The following is a 7,850-nucleotide window of genomic DNA, read 5'->3' as shown; positions in this document are numbered from 1 at the left end:
CCTAGCAAACACAGAAGTGGATGCTCACAGTCAGCTATTGGATGGATCACAGGGCCCCCAATGGAGGAGCTAGAGAAAGTACCCAAGGAGCTAAAGGAACTGCAACCACATAGGTGGAACATTATTATGAACTAANCAGTACCCCAGAGCTCTTGACTCTAGCTGCATTTGTATCAAAAAATGGCCTAGTTGGCCATCACTGGAAAGAGAGGCCCATTGGACTTGCCAACTTTATATGCCTCAGTACAGGGGAATGCTAGGGCCAAGGGATGGGGGTGGGTGGGTGGGGGACTGGGGGGGAGTGTATTGGGGACTTTTTGGATTGCATTGGAAATGTAATTGAGGAAAATACCTAATTAAAAAAAAAAGAACAAGCAAACTATATAAGCATCCCCATATCAAACAAGGAAATAGAAGAAGTTATTAAAAACCTCCCAAAAAAAAAAAAAAAGCCCAGGGCCAGATGAGTATAGTGCAGAATTCTATCAGGCCTTTAAAGAAGACCTGATGTCAATATACTCCAAAATATTCCACAAAATAGAAAGATAAGGAACACTACCTAACTCCTATGAAGTCCCAAATACTCTGATACCTAAACCACACAAGGACCCAACCAAAAAATAGAACTTCAGACTAAACTCATGAATATTGATGTGAAAATACTCAAACAGAATCCAAGAACACATCAAAACCATCATTTACCACGATCAAGCATCTTTCATCCCAGGGATGCAAGGTTGGTTTAATATAAAAAATCCATTAACATAATAAATATATAAACAAACTTAAAGAAAAAAAATCAAAGTATCATCTCCTTAGATGCAGAAAAGGCATTTGATAAAATACAACACCCCTTCATGTTAAAAGTATTGGAGAAATCAGGAATTCAAGGCCCATACCTAAACATAATAAAAGCAATTCATGGCAAACCAACAGCCAATATCAATTTAAATGGAGACATACTTGAAGCAATACCACTGAAATCAGGGACAAGACAAGGATACACACTCTCCCCATATCCATTCAATGTAGTATTCAAAGTGTTAGATAGAACAATAAGACATCAAAAACGGATCAAGGGGTTACAAATTGGCAAAGAAGAAATAAAGGTATCACTACTTGCAGATGATATGATAGTATACATAACTGAACCTAAAAATTCTATCAGAGAACTTCTCCATCTGAAAAACAACTTGAGCAAAGTGGCCAGATATAAAATTAACTCAAATAAATCAGTAGCCTTCCTTTATACAAATGATAGACAGGCTGAGAAAGAACTTACAGAAACAACTCACTCCACAATAGTCATTAATATTATAAAATATCTTGGGGTAATTCTAACCAAACAAGTTATATACATGTATGACAATAACTTCAAGTTTCTCAAAAAAGAAACTGAATGTCTCAGAAAGTGGAGAGATCTCCCATGCTCATGAATCAGCAGAATTAACATAGTAAAAATAGCCATCCCACCAAAGGCAATCTATACATTCAATACTATTTCCATCAAAATACCAACACAATTCTTCAAAGACATGGAAATGGTAATTCTCTAATTCATCTGGAAAGGCAAAAAATCCCCAGAATAGCACAAATATTAACAATAAAATAATGGCCAGAGATTCACCATCCCTGACCTCAAGCTTTACTACAGAGCAATAGTGATAAAAACTACATGGTATTGGTACAGAGATAGATATGTTGATCAATGGAATAGAATTGAAAACCCATAAATAAAACCACACACTTACAGACACTTGATCTATGACAAAAATGCCAAAAATATACAATGGAAAAAAGAAAGCATCTTCAATAAATGGTGCTGATCAAACTGGCTGTCTGTATGTAGAAAAATGAAAATAGACCCCTATTTGTCACCTTGAACAAAGCTCAAGTCCATGTGAATCAAGGACCTCAACATAAAACCAGATACTCTGAATCTATAGAAGGGAAAGTGGGAAAGAGCATTGAATTCATTGGCACAGGGGGGAAATTTATAAACAGAACTCAAATATCTCATTCTCCAAGATCAGGAATTGATAAATGGGATCTCGTGAAACTGGAAAGCTTCTGTAAAGCAAAGGGCATAGTCAATAAAACAAATCGGCAACCTATAGATTGGGAAAAACTTCACTAACTCCACATCTGATAGAGGACTGATACCTAAAATATATAAAGAACTTAAGAAGCTAATCACCAAAAATCAAACAATGCAATCAAAATGTGCGCTGGAGAACTAAACCAAGATTTCACAATTGAGGAATCTTGAATAACTGTGAAGCACCTAAATAAATGTTCAAACTCCTTAGTGTTCAGAGAAATGCAAATCAAAACGACCCTGAGATTCGACCTTACACCAATCAGAATGGTTAAGATCAAAACCTCAGGTAACAACACATGTTGGAGACGATATAGAGAAAGAGGAACACTCCTCCTTTGCTAGTGGGATTAAAAACTCATACAATCAGTCTGGAAATCAATCTGGAAGTTAATCTAAAAAATGGAAATAGATCTACCTGAAGACCCAAAAATACTACTCTTGGGAATGTACCAAAAAGATGCTCCACCATAACACTAGGATACATGTTCCACTATACTCATAGAGGCCTCATTTGTAATTGCTGGAGGCTGGAAACAACCCCAAAGTCCCATGACAGAATAATGGATGCAGAAAATGTGGTTCTTTTACACAATGGAATACTACTCATCTATTAACAGCCAGGACATCCTGAAAGGATGGAACTAGAAAGTATCATCATGAGTGAGTAACTCAGACCCCAAAAGACATGCATGGTATTTATTCACTAATAAAAATAAATTAAAAATAAAAAAATAAATAAATAATATTCTTTTTTAACAAAGAAATAGATATAAGTCCTCCACTATACCCTACAACCTGGGTACTTGCAGTTTGTTGGCCCAGAGAATGTTGGGAGCACAAACTAATACCCTTTTATAGAAATTCATATTGATATTATCTGAAAGGGTATAAATATATATATCGAGATCAAACAAAACCATTCAAGGCATATATCCTAATGACTCCATATATCACTGTAGAAAAATTTGTTCATCCATGTTTTTTTTTATGCTCTCCACTCAATATCCAAGAAACATATATGACAAAGCAGATCACAGCAACAAATGGAAGATAACAATAGAATTTATTTTTGTAATTGAATACTTTTAGGTACTAAGAAAAAATAAAAGTGTAACTGTTATATGAGGATGGATGAATTTTAAAGAGTTAGAGAACACAGAGCAAGCAATAAAGAATACTGCAGGGTTGGTGACATGGCTCAGTGGTTAAGAGCAATGGCTGTTCTTTCAGAGGTCCTGAGTTCAATTCCCAGAAAGCACACGGTGGTTCACAACCATCCGTAATGGAATCTGATGCTCTCCTCTGGAGTGTCTGAAGACAGCTACAGTGTACTTAGATATAATAATAAATAAATCTTTAAAAAAAAAAGACATGAAGAAAACTGCATGTTTTCATTTTGTCATTTCAGAATGTTAGGTTAGAATCTTCATATATATTATTTTTGTTTGCAATATAACTAGAGATCAGTAAATTAGTAAGTGACCAGCAAAAATTAAGAGGGCCAAAACCACAATGGTAGAAAAAAATATGTGTAAAGGATGAAATAGAAAGATTTTAATTAAATGTGATGCATATGGGGCTGAGTAGAGGTCAGAATATAGATAAGAAAAATAAACACTAAAAAACTTCAAAGATATTATATGGAAACATAATTCTGTAGGAGATACTAAAAACCATACACACAAACTTTGAAAACATGACATCTGTCTTCTGGGTCAAAACCAGCAACAGTAAAGTCGTCCCCTGCATGCCCCCATTTTTTTGGCCCACAGCTCTGTCTAAATTCCTGGAGGTCTGCAGGCACCAGTGACATACAGATGAGATATCTTCATCCAATCCCCTGCTTGCTAGTCCTTCTGTGGCAATCTCAGCAGCAGTGAGCTTCAACCCGTCCCCTGTGCACTGCATTTCCCAGCCCACATCTTTACATGCATTTGGGGGGGGGAGGGGAAGCACCAGAAACAAACAAATGAAACCTGTCCCCAAATGTCAATTTCCTGAATACCTGCCCCCCTGGTGCAAGCTCAGCACCAGTGAGGGGCTTCTTTTCCCCTGAGCTCTAATTTCTGGCTGCCTTGCTAGAGACCTTTCAGAACCTTGGACAAGGTTCTGAACCAGAACTCTCACCCAGATCCCTTGCCTGCTAGATCTTCTTACGGCACACCCAACAGTGGTAAATTGCACATACTTTATTGTGCTCCATCATCTACCCCATAATTTTTTTTCTTAATTCTAAGGAAGGCTGGAACAGCAGGAAAGATGAGATGGACAAATACCTGAAAATACAAATAGCAGTCATAAAACATAAACTGAGGGGATCCTGGAGATGGTAAACCTAGGTAAGAGAACAGAAACTATAGACTCAAGCTGCAACAAAAGAATAGAAGAGACAGACTACAGAATCTCGAGCATAGAGGATAGGGTAGAAGAAATTTATACATTGGTCAACGAAACTGTTAAGTCTAAAAAGTTCTTCAAACAAAATATCAATGAAATCCAGGTCACTATGAAAAGACCAAGCCTTCCCTTTTCTCAGGAGGAAGGACAGGAGGGGAAGCTGTGATCAGCATATAAATTTAATCAATTAATGAATGAGAAAAATAAAAGGATTTGAAAACTTATTTGAAGTTGTTGGCCGTGAAATACCATAGATCTGCAAACATTACAATTTATGTCAGTGTTGTTGGTTCTTCTCCAAAACTTAACAATATGGCTTTATTACCGAAAACAGCACATATGTGAGTCATAGAACATAGAGAAATCATAGTGGGACTAACTTGGAATTTTCATCTATACCGTAAAGCTTTCATATTGCAAGAAAGTACGAGGTAAGCTACCATAGGAGAAACGTAATCATCAGCCTTATGCCACCGTGAAACTTCAAGCTGTAATAACGAATGTGTTCACAAGAGACACCTTTTAGTAGGATCGTGGCATGAACTGTGTGGGAGCAACCAATTATCCTCGGAGAGAGTTTAAGGACCACTGCAAACATTTAAATTCATAGCTGGATTTTTCCAGACATTCATAGTTGGTTAGGCTATGCTTCAAAGCCTATGAGCTTCATAGGCATCACTCGTAGCTTCAGAGTTACTTATGAAGAGCCCGTTCCTTTTACTGACACAAAAGTAGAACTGTGACAATGAAGCTCAATTTGCAATGTACGAGGACCTTGCATTTTGATTAGTGGAGCATTACAAAAATACTTGTTGTACTATAAAATGAAACAGAAACAAAATATGAAGTAGATCCAATAATGCTGGTGTAAACTATATATAAATAAAATTTCTATGTCGGTTATATGTATAAATCAAAGTGACTTAGGCAATCTATAAAAATCAATGTATAATCAAATAAGACAAAAACAACCAACTGTTTAATTTTTCCCAAGGTATCATACTATTCAGTCTTACATAATGAGGTTGAGAAAGTAAATTGTCAGGCACATGAGAATCTCACAAGTTCACAAGTTGGACAACTTGCAAGTTCTAATGCTTTTTGACATGAGAGTCTATCAAGATACAAGAGGCAAATTTGAAGGAATGTACCCATTAAGAAATCTTACATCCTAACAGTTTTTATCAATTGTTCAAAAAATAAAAATGGCTACATCTGATCTTGTGATTTGCTATCATTTTTGTTAAATTAAATGTATAAATTCCAAAACAGTCATACAGGTAAGAGTTCTTTATCAATTCCCTATCCTCAAGATCTATGGATCTATGAGTAATAGGAGGTGAAAATATATCAACATCAGCAGATGATTAATGACTTTTGAGAAAATGTGCCTTTCAGACACATCAGAATTAATATACCTAGGAACTCACAGAGACCATGGCACATACAACCACAGCACAGCTTCAAGCAAGACTGGTCATATGACTAAGATGAAAAAACAGACAAAGGGCCCCACCCCTCATCATAAGACTATTTTACATTGACACTTGCTGAAAAGGGGGAAAAAAGTTTCCCCAATGGAGTACGCCTGGATATATCAACCACATTTCAATAAACGAGCCTGGGACTAAAATATTTGAGCAACACAAGCCGATGATATTATGTGTATTTTGGGTTACATTTTTTTTTGTTTTGGCATATTTTCTTACTGACCTTATATCCATCTGTTTTAATTTTTATATTATATTTGTGTTTATTACAAATTATCTTTCTCCTCTATGTCTTTTTTACTTCTTTCTTACTGTCTCTTTTGTAAAGCTACGTTAAGAGGAAGAGAGAAATCATAATGCTGTTGAATAGGGAAGTAGGGAGGTCTGGGAGGAGCTGTGGGAGTGGAAATCGTGGGCAAATTATATTGTATAGCAATTAGTAAACCAAACACAAAATAACAAAATTACTGAAATATACCTCAAAGTATGCACTAATAACCACCACATCATGGAAAATAAATTTCACATTAGTGTCACCTTTACCTAGCTACATTTTCTTTATTTCAGATACTTGTATTTTGAGTTTAAAATTTTAACATTTAAAACCGACATTGATTGTATATAATATATGTGAAGAGGAGTGCCAATATGGAGAAGCAAAAAAAGCTTGCCAAAACCAGCTCATACTTCATGAGTAATTCGAAAGATCTTTTCCCAATAAGCTTATGAAGTAAAATTATTCGAGCCATTTTCTTCAAATTACTCCTCAACATCTTCACAAGTTATTTTTTCTGTTGAGAAAATATTGTCAAGGTATGATAAAGAGAACACTTTATGAGTGAAATAGAATTATTAGAATAGGAATTTTAGTATAAAACTGTACATGAAAAATAAAATACAGAAAATTTTCCTTTTTTAATTAATTAATTAACTTCACATCCAAATCACAGCTTCCCCTCAACTATCTCCTAGTCGCCACTTCTCACCTCATCTCCCATTCCCTCACAGTTTCTAATTAACCACAGTTCCTTATGTAAAAATGTTTTTATCTTTAATAAAACACCCATATAAGTATAGTTTTGTCTCAAATCTTACTTACACAGAAAGATTAAATATTTTCAAGTAAAGCTAGTCACGATGCAATATTCTTGAAGAAGGATAAAAAATATTGTTGTGCAGAACTGTTTATTACTGAATATCTATTCAAGAACAACAAAGGGATCATCCTGAAAATTGAAAGAAATATTGAAAATCTACAGCTTTTTAAGGTTCAAGGAACATATTGTGACAAGTAGAACATATTCACATGCCTGGAATACAATTCTTTATGTAGCATCAAAAATTTATAGAGAAGAGAGAAGAACACTACGAAACCCAAATTGATATCTGTAAATATTTTAGAGGATAGAAAGTCTTTAACAGTACTATATCTGAATTCTCAAGTCACTAGGGCAAATGTGTTATTTCTCTTGAGGATACAGAGAAAAGTTAGATAGTATTCAATTTTCAACTTATCTTAATCTTTTCCAAGTTCACATATAATAATAATAGCAATTGAGCATGGGAAAATCAGACGAGAAGAAGAGAAACAGTTTCAAGTTCACTTTATATAATTTCATTTTGAATCTCACAAAAATGTGGTTTTTAACATGTCACGAAAGTTTGTACAGACTTATCTTGCAAAACAAAATAAATTTTGTAAAAATATCTTTGTTACTATACATGTTCAGTCAATTTATCAAACTATGGAGAAAGAGTAACTGAAACATACTATTCTCCCAATAAATAAAATCCATTTTTAGAAAAGCTATATTGATCAAAGATAAAATATAAAATCTTTATATCTCTACACTGGGGCTGGA

Source organism: Mus caroli, chromosome 14, assembly GCF_900094665.2.
Source record: "Mus caroli chromosome 14, CAROLI_EIJ_v1.1, whole genome shotgun sequence".
Classification (NCBI taxonomy): Eukaryota; Metazoa; Chordata; class Mammalia; order Rodentia; family Muridae; genus Mus; species Mus caroli.
This window is presented reverse-complemented; position numbering follows the sequence as displayed.